The 21,524-nt window shown below is 48.8% G+C and overlaps 1 protein-coding gene across 1 annotated transcript in view; it reads left to right on the top strand.

Annotated features, from left to right (window-relative positions):
* Positions 1–21,524, top strand: part of PTN (pleiotrophin) — a 336,604-nt gene that overhangs the window by 259,042 nt on the left and 56,038 nt on the right. The window lies entirely within an intron of this gene.

Genomic DNA, 21,524 nt, shown 5'->3' with positions numbered 1-21,524 from the left:
AAGGGGGGAGCTCTGGGGTCTGTCTAATGCGGGCCCAGAATAGTAATGGGCGTAGTCTAGCTCTTTCTCCAATTGACCGCCTGCCCATATCCAGCATTAAGGGGGTGAGAGGGACATTTTTAGGTAACATCACCAAGTCTCTAAAGAATTTGTGCTCGGATCTGCAGAGGTCGTCGAGCTTATCGAATCCCCAAACCTCTGCACCATAAAGAGCAGAACTAACCGGCCTTGTGTGTGAGAGACGGTGTTCTTTTCCTATTACTCCAACCGCCCGTTTGTGTCCCAGCAGCATCTTTGCTTCCAGGACATTTTGTCAGAGAATCTGACACCTAGGTAATCAAAGGTGTCGACCTTTTCCAAGGGTGCCCCACCCAGCTGGGAGCTGCCCCTGTATGACTTATGGCAATTGAAGGCCATACATTTAGTTTTCATACTATTTCTGACCAACCCCCGATCATCGCAGAAAAGTTGGAATCTGTTAAGTAGGCGTTGTAACCCTGCTGGGGTCTTGGATATCAGCAGGGTATCGTCTGCGAACAGTAAGGTTGGAACCTTGGTTCCCCCCATGGTAGGTGAATCTGAGGAAATCTCCTGGAGAAAACTAACCACCCCATTCACATATAAAGAAAATAGAGTTGGGGCTAGACCACAGCCCTGTCAGACTCCTCTGTTGACAGGGATGCGCACTGTGAGTTGTCCTTGTGGCCTCCATCTAACCTGGGCATAGTTGCCCTCGTGTAGCCGAATCAGCAATTTAAGGACAAGGTGGGGAATGCCCATCTCTTTGAGTGTCATCCACAACTTAGATCTAGATCCAGGTCAAAGGCAGTCTTCAAGTCGATGAACGCGAGATAAAGGCTGCCTTAACCTATCACCACCACCTTCCAATAAATGAGAAGGAGTCTAAACACCTGATCCAACGTACCAGTCTTGTATCTGAATCCAGCCTGGTACTGGGAGAGGTTGGCTTCGTCCTCAGCCCATGACTGTATCCTAAGCGGTACCAAAGGGGATGATGGACGGATCGTTTGAGCAAATCAAACACTCACCCCCAGTCAACTGATCTGGGTTTAATCAATCATCATTCTTTAGCTCACTCCACCACCCCAGTTCAGACATGGCCATATGCAAATCAGTCTGACCCTGTGCCTCATGGGAACAGTCCAGCCCGAACTGCCAAGCCATGTCTTCCCTGGACCGGAAACAAGCTTCCTGGGACCGGTTTCGGGTTCTTAACCCTCATCAGCCAGGCTATCTTGAATCCAGTGGCAAAGTGAGCAAGGGACTCTGTCGTACTTTAATATTCGGGACCGCGTAGGGGACAGGGCCCTACCCCTGTCTATGTTGGTATTAGCGAACCGCAAATGGTAAATGCGGCATGTACGAGTGCTTTATATATCGTTCTAGCTATGAATGCACTGTGTACACGTTATTCTGCTTTACTACGCGGGTTCCATTTTGGAAGCAGTGGCCATTTTGTCATTGCCCTCACATAGGCTATAATGGAGTAAATACGGGCCTCACAGTACATGGGCTTTCCCTCTGACTTCTCTGTGACCTGGGCAGCTGGCTCTGCTGCCACGGGTCAAACCGGTCTCACGAGCTCCCCTTCCTCCTTCCACCTGTGATTAGCATCAGGGCTTGACCCGTCATAAAACCCTTTCATTCTATACAATCCCCTGGCTAATCTCTTCCACACCTGCTTGTTCCTGCTTTATGACTTGTTTCCCAAAACAGGAGATGCTCATGTTTATTGGGGGGTCTATTTACATCAAACGTGGGATCTGAACCTTACTGTGTAAATCATTGTGGGCTGGCCGAACTGGAATGTGGGATGGTCATCATGACTCTGCCTTTTCTTTGTAATGTACACTTGCATATTGCCGCATCATAAAACCTAGGAATGTATGCTTGAGGCAGGAAAAAGCGTATTTAAGATGAAGTCCGTTCCTATGATTTTCAGCAGTCTCCTGAGAACATACACGCTGTTGTACTTCTAGGATACCTGTCATTGGTCTGCAGCCAATAAACGATTCTTTGACTTCACCCAGAAGACTCTGTGTTTCTGTAGGTCCGGAACAGGGTGAACCCAGAAGTCATAGGGTGTGTGCCCCTGCACCGCTGGGTCTAAATTACCCAGTACTTCAGTTTGGCGCCCAACTCGGGACGATTTCAGCGGTACCAGTCCAAGCCAGAGGTTCGTGAGGAGCTTCGTGTGGAAATTCCGGAGGAAGGCCGCCACTTCATCGACCCCTGCATGTCGACGTGGTCCGAAAGTCTTTTCTGCGAGGTTCTCCGCGTCCCGACGGCTACGAAGGACTGCTGCCCTGATTAATCGACCTGTTTTGGACCCTTGACGAGTTTTGAGAGAGCGAAACAATCGAGAGAGTCTTCTGGTGACGCCATCGATCAGCAATATTCAGTTAAGTATAAGTGGAGCGTCTCCCATTTGTTTTGGTATCCTTCGGGATCATTTGAATTAGTACTTTGGAGTTTGCAAACGCCAAAACCAGAGGACTCGTGTATTCACGAGAATATCGTAATCGATAATCCTTTGACGTTTGGATCTAGACTAGTGAGCAAAGATGCCTGGTTCTGGACTATTTGGTAGATTATTCTGTTTGGGTTGTGGAAAAGATTTCCAGCTAGAGGAATCATGTCCGGTTCCTCCGGTTGGAACTCCAACTTATGAGCTCTATGTAAAACATGGCGTAGGCCCCATTGCATATAACGAAGTATGGATCCACTACACCAGGAAAGATGGTGTTTTAAAATGGCCCCAAAATGGTAGTTTTGATACCGATATTTTAGATAATTTAGAAATTAAATTGTTTAAGAAGAAAGCCCGGCCGGCGATGTTTGACTCTTTCCGCTTATGGCGAAAGGAAGCCAAACAGAAGGAAATTAAGTTAGCGAAAAAGAATAAGAGAGAGAGAGGTATGTCAGTAATGCAAGCAGCTGTACAATTTAAAGACAATGAAGAGGAGCAAATGAGTGAGCAATTGCACAGGCAGCATAAGTTAGGGATTGACAAATGCTACCCAGCTTTGCCACATTCTAAGCAGGATGAGTCAGAAGAAAAGGAGAAAGATCCCCTGATGTCACATTTGTTGAGTTCGCCACCCCCGTATGCTCAAACTGCCACGGCGCCTCCCCAGCTTGTAAATATGCCGCCTCCAGTGCATATACTGCAAGCCTTGCCGCAACCGCCAGTTGCTTTGCAACCAGTTCCTATTCCTGTAGCGCAGTCCTCTCAAGCGCCGCCAGCTGTGCTTCCAACTGCCCCAGCACTTCCTGCGACTTTGCCTAATCCAGTAACTGCCTCCCCTAACACTCTTCCTTCCACCACTCCAGTACCTGTCTCTACATCCTCTTTTCTTCCCTCTGTTTTTCCCCCTGTTCTCGCCTCAGCGTCTCCTTCAGCGCGACAGCGCTTAGCTAATGTGGTTACTACATTAATGTCTCCTCTCTTTGGGTCATCTGGTGCGACTCCTGGTTTACAGCGTAAGCAGTTGCGCAGCCAATTGCCTAACCCCGATGAGAAAAAGGTAATAGATAACATGGCGCGTAGATGGATTGTTTTTCCTTCACTGTATGATGTGGAATCAGTTGTCAACATTTTCCATCAATGGGATGCCCCGAAACAGAGATATGTGTTTGAGAAAATGTGCGAAATTCTCTGTGAAGAATTGGAGGATAGTGGTAAAAATCCAAACCCGCAGGAATTGTGTAGAGTGAGGTTCGATTTTGGAACTGGTATAATTGTGGACCGCGAAGTAGATAAAGCAGTTGCGGTTGTATTGTCCTTTAGGAATGACGATTGCCAACAGTCATTGTTTGAACAAGAGGTCCTTGTGGGAAAAAAGGCAAAAGCGCGACAATACCCTATGAGAGAAGTTCCCCCGGTATGGAAGGAAGCGGTTGCAGCTGTCGGTGGTAACCCCGCTGTGGCAGCGCATTTCCAGCGTGTTTGGGTGCATGTTCCATGGAAGCGCTCTGAGGTGTTAGCGCTTAAGCAGTCCTTGCCTGATCCCCGTAAAAACCCCGCAGGTTATTATAAAGAGTTGTCACAGACGGCAGGGTCATGCATTATGAATCTGGCCGACATAGACATGTTGTTTGGTAATGTTGTTCCACAGCCTTTATGGGGATCAATTCGTAATGTAGATCACAATGCAGAACTAGGGGATACATGGGCTAACATTGTTGCTGCTGATGCTAGACAAACTGGTGGTGCGAAACCAGAACCTTTAGTAGCTGAATTGCCTGGTAGAATCATCACGTATATGAAGACAATAATGCCTGCGATGCGCGTAAATTGGGACAAGTTATCTGCATGCAAGCAGAAGAAAGATGAGACAGTGTCAGACTTCTTTACTAGGTTTGAAGAAACGTTTATTGATCACAGTGGACAAGATATGAGTACTGAGGGTGGCCAACGGTTATTTGTGGATAAGTTCGTGCAGAATTTACTTCCTGACCTGTGTAAAAAGTTAAAAGATTCAGAAAGTTCTTGGGCTGTTTCTTCTTCAGCGCAAATACTGGCTACTGCACAGTATTACGAAAACAGAGATAAGGACGAGAAAGATAGAACAGAAAAGAAAACGAAAGAACTCAAGACAAAGGTCCTTTTACAGCAGGCCTATCCGCCACGTGGAGGTGGTAATAATTATAGGCAACCCCAAGGTGTCTATCACCAACCCCAACAGTTTCAGAACAATCAGCAAATGAATGGGTATTACCAACCACGTGTCCCTGTAGGTCCCAACCAATGTTCATACTGTAAAGAGGAAGGTCATTTTAAATACAGTTGCCCTAAATTGCTGCAGCGTAACGGTAATACGTATGGCGCAAGAGGTAGGGGTGGTCAGCAAGCTCCTAGAGGCAGAGGGCGTGGAAGTGTTCCCCTGAACGCGCGTCCTCTGCCGCCTCAAAATACTATCAATAGCTTTGATCAGCAAGCTAACGCGATTAGTAATACGGCCCAGTATTATAATAATGATTATTATGCAGAGGACGGTGATGCAGAGAATAATGATTACTAGGACAGCCGTAGACAGAGAGAGGGAGTTGTTTCAGTGCCGGTGGATCAGAGTGGACCGTATGTTGAGGTGACTACAGCAAATGTAACGGAGCCTTTTCTGCTAGACACTGGTGCTGCAAAGAGTTCAATTATGCATTCCAAACTCCCTGGCGCACCTTTGTCTGGCGATATAAATGTTTCAGTAGGTTTTTCTGGCGCCCCAGTTAGGAACCCGATTTCTAGTCCCATGTCACTTTCTGTTGGACCTTGCGAGCTGAAAGCACCCCTGATTCTGACAACAGGTTGTGGCGAGAATTTGCTGGGATTAGATTTGTTGAAAAGATTGCACGCTACACTGTATTGTTCTCCTTCAGGAGTACTACTTACATTAGGCAAAAAAGTGATCTCCCCAATGTACTTGTCTAAAAACACAATGCCACCTGAATTGTCATCCCTTCCGGATGCCCTTTGGGCTACTGGTCCCAATGATGTGGGCCTCTTGGAAATACCGCCATATGTGGTGACTTTAAAGGCTAATGTCAGACTGCCACGTATTCCCCAGTACAAGATCTCTAATGAAGGGCAGAAAGCATTGTTGGACATTGTCAGCGACTTGATTAATAAGGGTGTGATTGAAGAGACAAGAGGCAACGTTTGCAATAGTCCGATTTTACCTGTCTTAAAACGAACGGATCCTTCACAGCCACCTGTTTACAGATTTGTGATCGATCTTAGAGAGGTTAATAAGATTGTTGTGCCACAGTTTCCGGTTGTCCCTGATATAACTGCCTTGTTAACGATGATTCCAGCCTCTGCTGCATGGTTTTCAGTGATTGATTTAAAGAATGCTTTCTTTAGTATCCCAATTGCAGAAGAGAGCAGGGACATTTTTGGTTTTAGTCTGGGAGGCCGAAGCTTCCGCTTCAAACGCGCTCCACAGGGCTACTGTGAGAGTCCATCCATATACAGTCAGGCTTTGAAAGCGCAGCTTGATGCACTTGTTTTACCTAGTGGCGCTATCCTGATTCAATATGTGGACGATTTACTGATCGCCGCGGATACTGAGAAGATCTGTAAAGAAGCCACATTGTCACTGTTGCGCCATTTATCCGCTTTCCATCACAAAGTGTCTCTCTCTAAGCTGCAATATTGTCGACAAGAAGTGACCTACTTAGGTCATCTCTTATCGAAGGAGGGAAGGAAACTGACCCCAGAAAGAATTCAAGCCATTGCACAGTTGAGTGTGCCAAAAACACAGCGAGAAGTACGTGCTTTCTTGGGCATTACTTCATACTGTAGGCATTGGATCCCTAGTTTTTCCTTATTGGCAAAACCTTTGTTAGCCTTTGTGAGAAGTTGGCCTGGTATATGCTGTTCACTAGTTCTAGTGACCACCTTGTACCATGCCAAGCAACCCTTATGGTGTGGTTGTAAGTCAACCTTTTCGGACTAGCTGCCCTAGTGGTAGCGTAGGCTAAGCAGTCTTTGAGGCTAAACTCGTGATGCGTGTTAAGCAAGCTGTTTTACCAATAGTAACCCCCGTTTATACCAATGAAAGGACACCACACAGATATATATTCAAAATATATATGTATTTATTTCTCAAAGTAACCCCTAGTCTCTTTATGAGCACAGGAGCACAAATCGTCAAACAAGATTACAGTAGAATACACAGAAGTTGCACTTTATATGGTTAGGCCCTGGTGGCCACTCAAACCATATACTAAAATAGTGGTATAAGTACCACGAACAGAAAAGGGAAAAGGCCTAGGGCCTCTAGAATCGCTGGGCCTACAAGGAGCTAACGTCAGTTAGTGACCAGGAGGTCCACGGGTGGCGTGTGCAGAGCAAATAGTCACACGCGTGCTCCCATAGGTTTCAATGGGTGCGTAAAAAGTACAAAGTTACTGCAAAGGAGATCTTCCGGGTTGACTAGGAACTTAAGATTTGGGACACAGGCACTAGAGATGTATTACTACACATGGGCACCGGAGTACCAGCTTTACCTCACCCACAGGAAGCGGGTGCATAGGCCTCAAAGTGCGTCGGGTTTCTTCTATCTGTTCCGTGGAGCTTGAAGACAAAGATGCTGCAGGCGGTCGGTCCGGGAGAGATGCAGTGGATCCAAGAGTGGATCGGAGATGTTGAAGACCTGTAAGCAGAGGGGACAGTGTTCACAGTCACTAGCCAGTGACCAGCGTGGCACCAGGTGGGTACCAGGCGATGTCGGGTGCAAACAGGTGATGAGGGGTAGCTTGTCTCCGCAGCCACGTGGTCCCTGAAGGTCGACGACGTCCAGGAGTCGGCTCACGAGCTGTCCCACGCAGGCTCTCGCTGTCGGCGGTGTCGGCGACTTGATCGAAGCAAACAAGCCTTGGCAAAAGCAATTGCAGGAGGATTCGGAAATCAGCTGTTGGTTCTGACCAGCAAGGTCAGAGGGATTGCTCCTTTGGAGGGGAGCAAGGGCCAGTCTGGAGCAACCAGACCAGCGGTGTTTGTCGTAGATTTCGTCGCCAAGATGGCCACTAGCCAGCGGGCCAGCAACCGGTTAGGCGCGTCGAGTGGCAAAATGCAGAAGGGCCCCACGCAGATCGTGGAGATGCTGGAGGGCTCACCTTTGGTGCAGATGCTGCTCGAGGGTTGGGCTTCTCAGGACCCAAAGCACAACTTGGAGGGAGCCTCGGTTGTTGCACTGGTCAGCTTGTCGTAGTCGTTCCAAGATGGCTGGCTCCACGTGTCTCGGTGCCTCCACGGGTCTCCTCTTTGCAGGGACTGTGGATCGGGCAGTGAGAGGTCTGGAGGTCCAGGTCTTGTCAGTCTCTGGGCTCGGGCTCCGGCGGGAGGCGGCGGCAAAGCAGACGGTGATTCGCTGGATGGTGCTTGCGTTAGCAAGGTGGTCACTCCCTGACCACAGGGGAGATTTTCTTCAGTCTTCTGTGCAGCAGAATGTCGAAGTTCCCGTCTTCTTCTTAGTTTCAAGTTGATTCCAGGATGTCTGAAGTCTTAGGACACAGCTCCTACCTTTATTCGGATTCTAGGGGCCGGACTACCTGCTAGGTCCCTCCCTATGGGTGGGACCAGGAAGGGGGGTGGTTACACCCCCAATCCTTTGTCCAGCTCGCCCCAGGCCCGGGACTGGTGTGCCCCAGGACCGGTTTGAACTGGCATATGCACCGAGGCTCCTTGTGAGCCACAGGCATGTCTGGTTTCTTTCAAGCCCTACCTGACCAATACACAAAATCCTGTCTGGGGTGGTGCATGCACCTCCCCTGGCAGGAAACCCTTTGTCCACACCTCCCAAGCTGGAAGGACTCCCAGCAGCAGGAGGGCAGACTTGTGTCTGTGGTGGCAGCATCCATTTTGTGGAGCTGAGGCTATGTCTGATTTTACCCGGGTTTCAGGTACTGTACATGTCGTGTCCCTCTAGGAGGGTGGAATGCTAACCCCGTCGCCAGAATTGGCGAGGGGTTAGTATTCCAATTCGTATGACACCTTACTCGACATGTTTTGATAAAGCCAAACCAAAGATAGCATTTAACCGCGAGGTTCATAATGCACTTAAGAGTATATGGTATGACGATATCTGGAAACAGTAGAAGGAAGTTGTTCCGACCACTGCAGACAGGCTCAGCTCATGCCAGAGCACCATCTCACATGGAACCAAGCACTCTGCCTTCAGGATTGTTAAGGCCTGCCATAGGAGTGACTTATAGGTTACCAGGTGTCCCATTTAAGGTTAGGTATAGGTATACTACACCTAAGTAAGAGGTGATTACACCAACTTACCCCAGCTGAGTGATCAGCCAGTTGTGTCAGATTGTTAGGCCAAGCCTGGGGTGGCATAATACATGCTGCAGCCCTTGGCAGGCCTTGGGTACACCAATGCCCTGGGTACCTAGTGTACACTGGTACAGGGGCTGACAGGGTGATCCACTTCCAATTGGTTATGCACCTAGGGTGCATAGTTTTAATTTAGTAGAGAGAACAGCAGGCTGGGGGTCTGATTGGCAGGCCCACAGCCTCAATATGTCAAAAACCAGTGAAGCAAAAAGCAAAAATTTGGGGTGACCATAGGATAGCAGACCCTACTCTCCTACACAACCCCCCCCCAAACGCTGGGACATTAAACTAGCCTTGACCAGTCTCGTCTTCATGTCCTAAGTGGAAGTACCTGGAGAGACCATCTGCATTCCCATGGTCAGTACCTGGCCGGTGCTCCACTGTAAAGTCCATCCCCTGTAGGGAAATGGACCACCTAAGCAGTTTGGGATTTTCACCCTTCATCTGATTTAGCCACAAGAGGGGCTTATGGTCGGTCTGAATCTTGAAGTGAGTGCCAAACAAGTATGGCCTCAGCTTCTTCAGGGCCCACACCACAGCAAAGGCCTCCCTCTCAATAGCTGACCAATTCTTCTCTCTGGGGGTCAACCTTCTGCTAATAAAAGCAATGGGTTGGTCTTGACCATCTACATTAAGTTGTGACAGCACAGCTCCCACACCCAACTCAGAAGCATCTGTTTGGACAATAAACTCTTTGGAGTAGTCAGGACTTTTCAGGATAGGTGCAGAGCACATGGCCTCCTTCAGGTCATCAAATGCCTTTTGACAGCTTACTGTCCACTGAACCTTTTTGGGCATCTTCTTGGATGTCAGATCATTAAGAGGAGTCACAATGGACCCATAGTTCTTAACAAACTTCCTGTAATACCCAGTCAAGCCCAAGAAAGCTCGAACTTGAGTCTGGGTGGTTGGAGGGGACCAATCCTTGATGGACTGTATCTTACTCTCCAGTGGTTGAACTTGGCCCCCACCTACAAGGTGGCCCAAATACACAACCTTACTCTGCCCTATCTGGCACTTAGTAGCCTTGATAGTGAGGCCTGCCCTTTGCAGAGCCTCAAGAGCCTTCTTCAGGTGGATCAGGTGATCCTCCCAGGTGGAACTAAAGACAGCAATGTCATCAAGATATGCTGCACAAAAGTCATCCAACCCAGTAAGGACTTGGTTCACCAGCCTCTGGAAGGTGGCAGGTGCATTCTTCAGACCAAAGGGCATCACCACAAACTGATAATGCCCACCTGGGGTTGAGAATGCTGTTTTGGCCTTAGACTCCTCAGCTAACCTGATTTGCCAATAGCCAGCTGTCAAGTCAAATGTGCTCAAAAACTTTGCAGAAGCTAGTTTGTCTATGAGCTCATCTGCCCTTGGAATAGGGTGTGCATCTGTCCTGGTGACAGCATTGAGTCCTCTGTAGTCCACACAGAACCTCATCTCTCTCTTGCCATCTTTGGTGTGAGGTTTGGGGACCAGAACCACTGGGCTAGCCCAGGGGCTCTCTGAGGGTTCAATGACACCTAATTCCAGCATTTTATGTACCTCAGCCTTTATACAGTCCCTGACGTGGTCAGGTTGTCTGTAAAGTTTGTTCTTTACAGGCAGACTGTCACCAGTGTCCACAACATGGGTACACCAGTCAGTTTGACTAGGTATCAAGGAAAACATATGTGAAAATGATTGTAGAACCTGTCTACATTCAGTCTGCTGATGGGCAGTGAGGTTGCCTCCAAGGGTCACTCCTTCAACTGAGCCATCTTCAGGGTTCTGAGACAACAGGTCTGGGAGAGGGTCACTCTCTTCCTCCTGTCCCTCATCTGTAGCCATGAGCAAGCCCATGTCTGCCCTGTCAACATATGCTTTAAGCCTGTTAACATGGAGTACCCTGTGGGGACTCCTGGGAGTTCCTAGGTCCACCAAGTAGGTGACCTCTCCCTTCTTTTCCAGGATTGTATGGGGTCCAGACCATTTGTCTTGGAGTGCTGCTGGGGCCACTGGCTCCAACACCCATACCTTCTGTCCTGGCTGATACTCAACCAAGACAGCCTTTTGGTCATGCCAAGCTTTCTGTAAGGCCTGGCTTGCCTCAAGGTTTTTAGATGCCTTCTCCATATACTCAGCCATCCTGGAGCGGAGACCAAGTACATAGTCCACTATGTCTAGCTTAGGCTTTTTGAGAGGTAACTCCCATCCTTCCTTCACCAAACACAGTGGGCCTCTCACAGGGTGCCCAAACAACAATTCAAAGGGGCTGTAGCCAACTCCTTTTTGTGGGACCTCTCTGTAAGCAAACAGAAGGCAGGGTAGAAGGATATCCCATCTTCGCCTGAGCTTTTCAGGTAATCCTTTGATCATACCCTTTAGGGTCTTGTTGAATCTCTCAACAAGCCCATTGCATTGTGGGTGATAAGGGGTGGTGAACTTGTAGTTGACACCACATTCCTTCCACATAGCTGTCAAGTATCCTGACATAAAGTTGGTACCTCTGTCAGATACTACCTCCTTAGGAAACCCCACTCTGGAGAATACTCCCAGCAGGGCCCTGGCCACAACAGGAGCTGTAGTGGTCCTAAGGGGAATTGCCTCTGGATACCTGGTGGCATGATCCACTACCACCAGTATAAATCTGTGCCCAGATGCAGTGGGAGGATCCATGGGACCCACTATGTCTATTCCCACTCTTTCAAAGGGAACCCCCACCACAGGTAGTGGTATCAGGGGGGCCTTTGTTGTGCCACCTGATTTGCCACTGGCTTGGCAGGTAACACAGGAGCGACAAAACTCCTTTGTATCTTCATTCATATGAGGCCAGTGAAAGTGAGGGACAAGTCTGTCCCAGGTCTTGTTCTGGCCTAGGTGTCCTGCTAAAGGAATGTCATGGGCCAAGGTAAGAAGGAAGCCCCTAAATTGCAGAGGTATGACCAACCTCCTGGTTGCACCAGGCTTGGGGTCTCTAGCCTCTGAATAAAGGAGCCCTTCATCCCAATACACTTTATGGGTACCTTGAGCATTCCCAGCAGCCTCAGCAGCAGCCAGCTGTCTGAGGGGTTCAAGAGAGGGACAGGATAACTGAGCCTGCCTCAAGTCAGCCCTTGAAGGTCCCCCTGTCCCCAGAAACTCAACCTGATCAGGTTCAAGCTCTTCAGGGACAGTTCCTTCAGGGTCCTCTAGATCAGCTTCCTGGGAAGGCTGATCATCACTCTGAGGCAGGGGGGAAGGCACAGCCTTGACCCTCCTGTTCTTCTTCTTGGTAGGTGCTTGGTCCATTGTTCCAGGATCCAAGACCTGTGGTTCAGTGAGGCACTTTTTGGCCTGTGACCTGGTCACAGCAAGGACATGTGATGATATACCTAACATCTCTGCATGAGTCCTGTACTCCACTTCTGACCATAGAGAACTCTCTAGGTCATTGCCCAACAAACATTCTACTGGGAGGTCTGCACTAACCACAACCCTTTTGAGGCCAGTTACCCCTCCCCATGAGAAGTTAACAACTGCCACACTATGTGAAGTAGTGGCATTGCTGGCATTGGTCACCAGGTAGTTCTCACCTGGTATGTACTGTCCAGGGTCCACAAAGCCTGGTGTCACCATAGTGACACTGGCACATGTGTCCCTGTAGGCTTGAGCCACTTTGTCATTAATTAAAGGAGTCTGTCTGTACTTGCCCAGGTTACTGGGGCTCACAGTCAGGGACAAATCAATGTCCCCATCACAGATCAAGACTGCCTGTGTAAGGGTTCTGTCTAAGTCAGAATCTCCTTCAGTTCCCATAGTGATTCCCACTACACCCTTTGTCTGGGGACCAACACTGCTAACAGTAGTACTGGGAGCAGGTGCCTTAGGGGCAACAGTGTTGGGGGCTCCACCCTTTTTGCAATCACTAGTCCAGTGAGTTGTATTTTTACAATGATTGCACCAGGGTTTCTTCTGACCTTCTTTCTTCTTCTTGGACTGTTGGGACCCACCCTCCTTAGCAGTAGTTTGGGGCCCTGTTGAAGACTTCTGGTCTTTAGGTTTCTGATCTCCACCCTTTTGGTCTGTTTTCTTCTGATCACCCCCTTGGCCCTGGTTCTGGTTCTTTTGCTTAACCCTGGTTCTGACCCATTTGTCTGCCTTCTTTCCCAATTCTTGGGGAGAGGTCAGATCAGAGTCAACCAAGTGTTGATGCAGTTGCTGGTTTTGACAGTTATTTAAAATCTGTTCTCTCATCATCAAATTATACAATCCTGTAAAATCAGATACCTTACTTCCCAGCAACCAACCCTCCAAAGCCTTAGTGGCACATTCAATGTATTCAGACCAGTCCTGAGTCTGTGTCTTTTGGGTGTCTCTGAACATTAACCTGTACTGCTCAGTGGTTAAGCCTAACCCATCTACCAGAACACTCTTCAGGACTCTGTAGTTTCTGACATCCTCTTCTCTAACAGTGAGGAGTCTGTCTCTGCCTCTTCCTTCAAAGGAGAGCCAGAGGATTGCTGCCCACTGATCTTCAGGAACCTGCTGTACTTTGCAGGCTCTCTCAAGAGCAGTTATCCACTTGTGGATGTCATCCCCACTTTTGTAGGGGGGCACAACCTTAGACAGGTTTCTATTGTCGAAAACCCTATCTTTGTCCTTAGGGACAATGCTGCCACCAGTGGGTATAGACCCACTCTCTTTATGCTGTCTAGCCTTGCTAAGTTTCTCTTCCATCAGGGCTACTTCTAGCTCCTGCTTCCTGATCCTCAGCTGAGCCTCTTGCATCTTGGCCTCATGTTCCCTCCTCTGAGGGGTGGTCATCCTTCTCCTGGAGTGACCTTGAGAGCCTCTAGAGCCATGGGAAGCATGGGAGTCACCTGAGCGATTCCTTTGCCTTCCAAGCCCTGTGTTAAGTCCACTGGGGAGATCCAGTGGGTTGAACCCACTGTCAGTCCCCAATAGCCTTGGTTTAGCTGGGCCAAGTATAATACTTGGCACTGGGCTAGTTCTCCCTTCATCCTCACTACTGTCAGTATCCTTTTCACTCTCATCCTCTGTGGTAGGCATCCCATCTAAGGGGTGACTATTGGAACTGGGTACCTCTGTAGTATCTTCAGAAGGGGGGCCTCCTGTTCCTGACCCTAAGGGGGCTAACTGGGAAGCTTTCTTGAGTGCTCTCTGATTCTCATCATTCTGTAAGAGCTCTCTGAGCTCAGCAGAGTTTGGGTTCTTGGGCTGTTTAAGGCCTCTAAGAGTTGCCAAATGCCTGAGCTCATTCTGATTAAGGGTAGCAAAGCTGGATGGTGCCCTCTGGGGGTCACTCTCAACAGAGATGGGTACAGTGGACCCCTCTGCCCCGGCCATTGCTCTTAAGTGTGGGTGGATGTGTTGCAATCTACCTACACTTGGGTTTACCTACTAAACCTATCTAGTAGTTGTAGTCAGGGTGTGCTACTCCCTTTGCTCTACAACAACTAAGTTCAGTAGAACTTAAGTATATCTAATCTTGTTTTATATGTACCTACAGGTACCTATGTGATCTTTCAATTGGTAACCAAGAGATTACAATGGTAAAACACAGCAAGCTCAAATCCAACCGCTGCTCACCAATGTGAGAAGTTGGCCTGGTATATGCTGTTCACTAGTTCTAGTGACCACCTTGTACCATGCCAAGCAACCCTTATGGTGTGGTTGTAAGTCAACCTTTTCGGACTAGCTGCCCTAGTGGTAGCGTAGGCTAAGCAGTCTTTGAGGCTAAACTCGTGATGCGTGTTAAGCAAGCTGTTTTACCAATAGTAACCCCCGTTTATACCAATGAAAGGACACCACACAGATATATATTCAAAATATATATGTATTTATTTCTCAAAGTAACCCCTAGTCTCTTTATGAGCACAGGAGCACAAATCGTCAAACAAGATTACAGTAGAATACACAGAAGTTGCACTTTATATGGTTAGGCCCTGGTGGCCACTCAAACCATATACTAAAATAGTGGTATAAGTACCACGAACAGAAAAGGGAAAAGGCCTAGGGCCTCTAGAATCGCTGGGCCTACAAGGAGCTAACGTCAGTTAGTGACCAGGAGGTCCACGGGTGGCGTGTGCAGAGCAAATAGTCACACGCGTGCTCCCATAGGTTTCAATGGGTGCGTAAAAAGTACAAAGTTACTGCAAAGGAGATCTTCCGGGTTGACTAGGAACTTAAGATTTGGGACACAGGCACTAGAGATGTATTACTACACATGGGCACCGGAGTACCAGCTTTACCTCACCCACAGGAAGCGGGTGCATAGGCCTCAAAGTGCGTCGGGTTTCTTCTATCTGTTCCGTGGAGCTTGAAGACAAAGATGCTGCAGGCGGTCGGTCCGGGAGAGATGCAGTGGATCCAAGAGTGGATCGGAGATGTTGAAGACCTGTAAGCAGAGGGGACAGTGTTCACAGTCACTAGCCAGTGACCAGCGTGGCACCAGGTGGGTACCAGGCGATGTCGGGTGCAAACAGGTGATGAGGGGTAGCTTGTCTCCGCAGCCACGTGGTCCCTGAAGGTCGACGACGTCCAGGAGTCGGCTCACGAGCTGTCCCACGCAGGCTCTCGCTGTCGGCGGTGTCGGCGACTTGATCGAAGCAAACAAGCCTTGGCAAAAGCAATTGCAGGAGGATTCGGAAATCAGCTGTTGGTTCTGACCAGCAAGGTCAGAGGGATTGCTCCTTTGGAGGGGAGCAAGGGCCAGTCTGGAGCAACCAGACCAGCGGTGTTTGTCGTAGATTTCGTCGCCAAGATGGCCACTAGCCAGCGGGCCAGCAACCGGTTAGGCGCGTCGAGTGGCAAAATGCAGAAGGGCCCCACGCAGATCGTGGAGATGCTGGAGGGCTCACCTTTGGTGCAGATGCTGCTCGAGGGTTGGGCTTCTCAGGACCCAAAGCACAACTTGGAGGGAGCCTCGGTTGTTGCACTGGTCAGCTTGTCGTAGTCGTTCCAAGATGGCTGGCTCCACGTGTCTCGGTGCCTCCACGGGTCTCCTCTTTGCAGGGACTGTGGATCGGGCAGTGAGAGGTCTGGAGGTCCAGGTCTTGTCAGTCTCTGGGCTCGGGCTCCGGCGGGAGGCGGCGGCAAAGCAGACGGTGATTCGCTGGATGGTGCTTGCGTTAGCAAGGTGGTCACTCCCTGACCACAGGGGAGATTTTCTTCAGTCTTCTGTGCAGCAGAATGTCGAAGTTCCCGTCTTCTTCTTAGTTTCAAGTTGATTCCAGGATGTCTGAAGTCTTAGGACACAGCTCCTACCTTTATTCGGATTCTAGGGGCCGGACTACCTGCTAGGTCCCTCCCTATGGGTGGGACCAGGAAGGGGGGTGGTTACACCCCCAATCCTTTGTCCAGCTCGCCCCAGGCCCGGGACTGGTGTGCCCCAGGACCGGTTTGAACTGGCATATGCACCGAGGCTCCTTGTGAGCCACAGGCATGTCTGGTTTCTTTCAAGCCCTACCTGACCAATACACAAAATCCTGTCTGGGGTGGTGCATGCACCTCCCCTGGCAGGAAACCCTTTGTCCACACCTCCCAAGCTGGAAGGACTCCCAGCAGCAGGAGGGCAGACTTGTGTCTGTGGTGGCAGCATCCATTTTGTGGAGCTGAGGCTATGTCTGATTTTACCCGGGTTTCAGGTACTGTACATGTCGTGTCCCTCTAGGAGGGTGGAATGCTAACCCCGTCGCCAGAATTGGCGAGGGGTTAGTATTCCAATTCGTATGACACCTTACTCGACATGTTTTGATAAAGCCAAACCAAAGATAGCATTTAACCGCGAGGTTCATAATGCACTTAAGAGTATATGGTATGACGATATCTGGAAACAGTAGAAGGAAGTTGTTCCGACCACTGCAGACAGGCTCAGCTCATGCCAGAGCACCATCTCACATGGAACCAAGCACTCTGCCTTCAGGATTGTTAAGGCCTGCCATAGGAGTGACTTATAGGTTACCAGGTGTCCCATTTAAGGTTAGGTATAGGTATACTACACCTAAGTAAGAGGTGATTACACCAACTTACCCCAGCTGAGTGATCAGCCAGTTGTGTCAGATTGTTAGGCCAAGCCTGGGGTGGCATAATACATGCTGCAGCCCTTGGCAGGCCTTGGGTACACCAATGCCCTGGGTACCTAGTGTACACTGGTACAGGGGCTGACAGGGTGATCCACTTCCAATTGGTTATGCACCTAGGGTGCATAGTTTTAATTTAGTAGAGAGAACAGCAGGCTGGGGGTCTGATTGGCAGGCCCACAGCCTCAATATGTCAAAAACCAGTGAAGCAAAAAGCAAAAATTTGGGGTGACCATAGGATAGCAGACCCTACTCTCCTACAGCCTTAACATGCAAAGACACGCCGAATCCTATCCCATGGTCTGAAGAGTGCCAGAAAAGTTTTGTGGAATTGCGTAATGCATTATGTTCAGCACCTGTGTTGGGTACTCCTGACTACAGCAAACCTTTTACATTGTATGTTCACGAGAAAGATGGATGTGCGTTGTCGGTGTTAACACAGCCTTTTGGCGACAGACCGCGCCCATGCGCATATTTTTCATCTACCTTGGACCCTGTAGCGAGGGCATTGCCAAGCTGTCTGAGAGCGACAGCTGCTGCAGCGATGTCTATCCGACAATCTGCTGGTTTGGTAATGGACAACACATTGATTGTCATGGTTCCACACGCTGTAGACACATTATTAAATAGAACCAAGACACAACACTTGACTAGTGCACGATTATCAGGCTACGAACTTACACTGTTAGCTAATCACATACACATAAAAAGATGTAATACGCTGAATCCAGCTACCTTGTTGCCTATTCCAACAGACTCAGATGAGATTGAGCAACATGACTGTCTGTTCAGAACAGAAGAAGAGACGAAAGGGAGAGTAGATCTGAAAGATACTCCCCTGACTGAGTGTGATGGCACTTTATGGGTAGATGGGTCATGTTTCAAGCTCCCTAATGGTGACACGACTGCTGCATATGCTATCACGACTTTGCACACAGTCGTGGAAACTGCACGAGTGCCACATAATTCGGCCCAAGCAGCAGAATTAATCGCCCTCACGAGAGCATGTGTGTTGTCTGAAGGAATGAGAGTAAACATATACACAGATAGCCAGTACGCCTTTGGCGTGGCTCATAATTTTGGGCGACTGTGGAAGGAGCGTGGGTTCCTGACGTCGCATGGAGCTAAAATTCAGAATGGCAAGTTGGTGAATGATCTCCTTGAGTCACTGACCCTACCGTTGCAAGTCGCGATCATGAAATGTAGTGCGCACAGGAAAGTCACAGATGATGTTGGACGTGGGAATGCGTTTGCTGATGAGACCGCGAGAGAAACGGCACAGAATGTGAAGACTAGAATGTATGTTGCAGGTCCCGCAAGATGGGTTAATGATGTGGGAATGTGTGAGAACACAATAGAGAGTGTGAAGTTGCTTCAGGCTGAAGCCACAGAGGAAGAGTTAAGCAAGTGGAGAGAAAGTATGGGTAAGTTGGATGAGAATGGTTGTTGGATTGATCTGACAGAACATAGGCGATGGTTGTTGCCTGATGCATATGTGCTTCCAGTGGTTACTATGGCACATGGAATGGCACATATCAGTACGAAAGGTATATGCAAGTTGTTGGCTCCAGTATGGCAGAATGCTGGGATTCCCAAGTGTGCAGAGAATGTGGTCAAGAATTGCATAGTATGCTTGAAGTACAACCCTGGTAGGGGAACCCCAACTCCGGCTGGTCACTTTGCACCCCCATCATGTCCATTTGAAGTTTTGCAGCTGGACTTTATTCACATGGAAAGATGCAACAACCTGAAATATGTACTGGTGGTTGTTTGTGCTTTCTCAAAATGGATAGAGGCTTATCCTCTGAAAGATAACACTGCCCTATCCACAGCCAAAGCCCTTGTGAAGGAATTCTTCCCTAGGTTTGGGATGCCAAGAATGGTGTGGTGTGATAACGGAAGTGAGTTTGTGGGTAAAGTGATGAAGAATGTATGTGAAGGGCTAGGGATAAAGCAGAAGTTCCATGCTGCAAATCACCCCCAATCAGCTGGATTAGTAGAACGCTACAATGGAGCCTTAAAGCTCAAGCTGGCCAAAATCCAGGCGAGCACCGGTCTTAAATGGCCTGACGCTCTGCCCCTAGCACTCCTGTCCACCAGAATGACCATACACTCACGAGTGGGACTTAGTCCTTATGAGGTCGTCTTTGGCCGCCCGGCTAATGTATGGGGCGTGCCAAGACCGGCGAAATTTAGTGAAATAGAGCATCCAGTACTGCTCGATTACCTGTATGATTTGACTGTTAAACTGCGTGTTTTGCACCAACAGGTACATGATACCCTTCCCCAAGCCTCTGAACCTCCTGGACACCCTATCAACCCTGGTACGTGGGTCCTGGTCCGAAATTTCCAGCGCAAGAGCAACGACGAGCCTCGCTGGATCGGCCCTCATCTTGTTCTTCTTTCAACAAGATCAGCAGTGCGAGTGAAAGGGAAGAAGCACTGGATTCATGGTACCCACTGCAAAGTAGTCCCCTTGCCTCTGCCATATGACCAGTGGGTCAAGGAGGGTATCGCCGACTCAGAGACAGACACTGTACCTCGTTCTGTACCATTCAGTGACGCACGCTTAAGAGGCACAGTTTCAGACCAAGAGAGTGACAATATTCTGCAGGAAGCTGTGCCACCATCAAGTCGACTGGACACCACTGAGCCTGAACTCTTGTTTCAAGACCAAACAGCACCTGGCCGTCTCCGCTATAATTTGAGACCTAGGCCCATGGACAAATAAAGATTTCCTCACTATTTTCCCTTTTGACATTTTTTGCTCTCCCATCTGAAGGACTTTCTTGATTTTTGTTTTTCGAACCACCATCCGGGTTCTGCCGCAGGGTCGCGGTGCCAAGACTCTGGGGTACAGGCCGAAGACGCTAGGTCAACGGTTCTGGTTGGTCTAGGGCGTTTCCCTGGACTGGCAGGCGTACCCCTTAGCAGAAGAAACTCATCCACCGCGAGCGGCCCGAGTAGAGGATGGAGTTTTTTAAGATGGAGAGACCAATTGAGGAAATGAACTTTAACGCAAGGATGTGTAAAATTATGAAAAGTAAATGTTTTGTCTTTTTGTGCCCTTTTACATCGTGTAGTATCATAATGTTTATAGTAGGATTTGTGTTTTTCTCCGCTCAAAAGCCCATTGCACCCACGGAACGGCCTATATCTCTTTCTACTGCCTCCTCTCACTCTTTTCACCCTTTGCCTGAGCACGAACAGACCAGACGATCAGAGTTCGTAAATAACTCGTTTATCCAGCTCTTGCACCAGCACCAACTAGTAATGAATACGACCAATTGCTGGGTGTGTGGGTTAATGCCACATACCATTAACAAAGGTATTCCCTACCTGGTGCTGCCGTATAGTTACAATGGATCGTCATGGGCATTCCAAACCATGTTTCTCTATGCTCTAGATACATACTCCCCTCGCCAACCGCGTTCCATCAGACCTATCACCAATAATAAGGCTTTAATGAAAGGAGTTGCCGATATGAGTAGGGATATCAATGCATACTCATCTATTCCCAAAGAAGAGTTGAGACCTTATGTAGGATGGAACGCGACGGGGTATAGTATTAGTCTGGGTGAAAGACAGCGAAAAATCTCATCTCCAATCTGGGTCGTACCCCACATGGGTCGGTTCTGCTTACAGGGTAATGGTCAGAATCCTAGAGCTCAACTGGGAAGAAGTGACTGTACTGAAACGTACACTTTCCCGTCACAGTTTTCCCCTGCGTTTTTGGCTGCTAAGGGCACATATTTCATCTGTCATGACCGAGCATATACATGGCTGCCCCCTGATTTCTCGGGCACATGTTATATTGCGAACTTGCTACCGCCGACATTTACTGCTGCCTCTGACTATCACAAGACCAGAGTTGTGAGAGGTGTGATTAGTAAGGAGGACACTGCCGGTCAGGAAGCAGGAGACTTCTTCTTGGGTTTCCTGCCGTTTTGGGGACCTATGGTCAATAGTAGGAACCTGAGACAGCTGACACGTGTGGTTGAATCCACTGTCAATGTAACGGCTGGTGCCCTTAGTAATCTGACAGCTGAGCTCCAAGCGGATCGCCTCATGACTCTGCAGAACCGCATGGTCCTAGACGTTATTCTTGCAGACCGCGGTGGGGTATGCAAGGTCATCCAATCCAGTTGCTGCATTTTCATACCAGATAATGCTCCAACAGTGTATCAAGCCATCTCCAAACTCCATAAAATATCTGAAGCCATACACGTGGATAAGGGAGATTGGTCACTGGTGGGGTGGTTCTGGGAATTGATATCTGCCTGGGGATGGAAAGTTCTGATGGTCATTGGAATGATCTTAGCCATTCTTTTCCTGCTCTGCCTGTGTATACAGTGTGCTCCCGCGATATGTGGTCTCTGTACTACCTTATGTGTAAGGAAACCTGTATCGAGAGACGAGCTAAGTAATAGGATGATGCTACAGCAACATCTCCATGACTTTGTGAACATTGACCTAGACTCGGATTAAGATGAGTATAGTGATTGCCTATGTAAGGGCAAAAGGAGGGTCTGTCGTACTTTAATATTCGGGACCGCGTAGGGGACAGGGCCCTACCCCTGTCTATGTTGGTATTAGCGAACCGCAAA

This window comes from Triturus cristatus, chromosome 4_1, assembly GCF_964204655.1.
Source record: "Triturus cristatus chromosome 4_1, aTriCri1.1, whole genome shotgun sequence".
NCBI lineage: Eukaryota > Metazoa > Chordata > Amphibia > Caudata > Salamandridae > Triturus > Triturus cristatus.
Note: the sequence above shows the minus strand (reverse complement) of the source record. Positions and strands in the feature narration are given on the sequence as shown.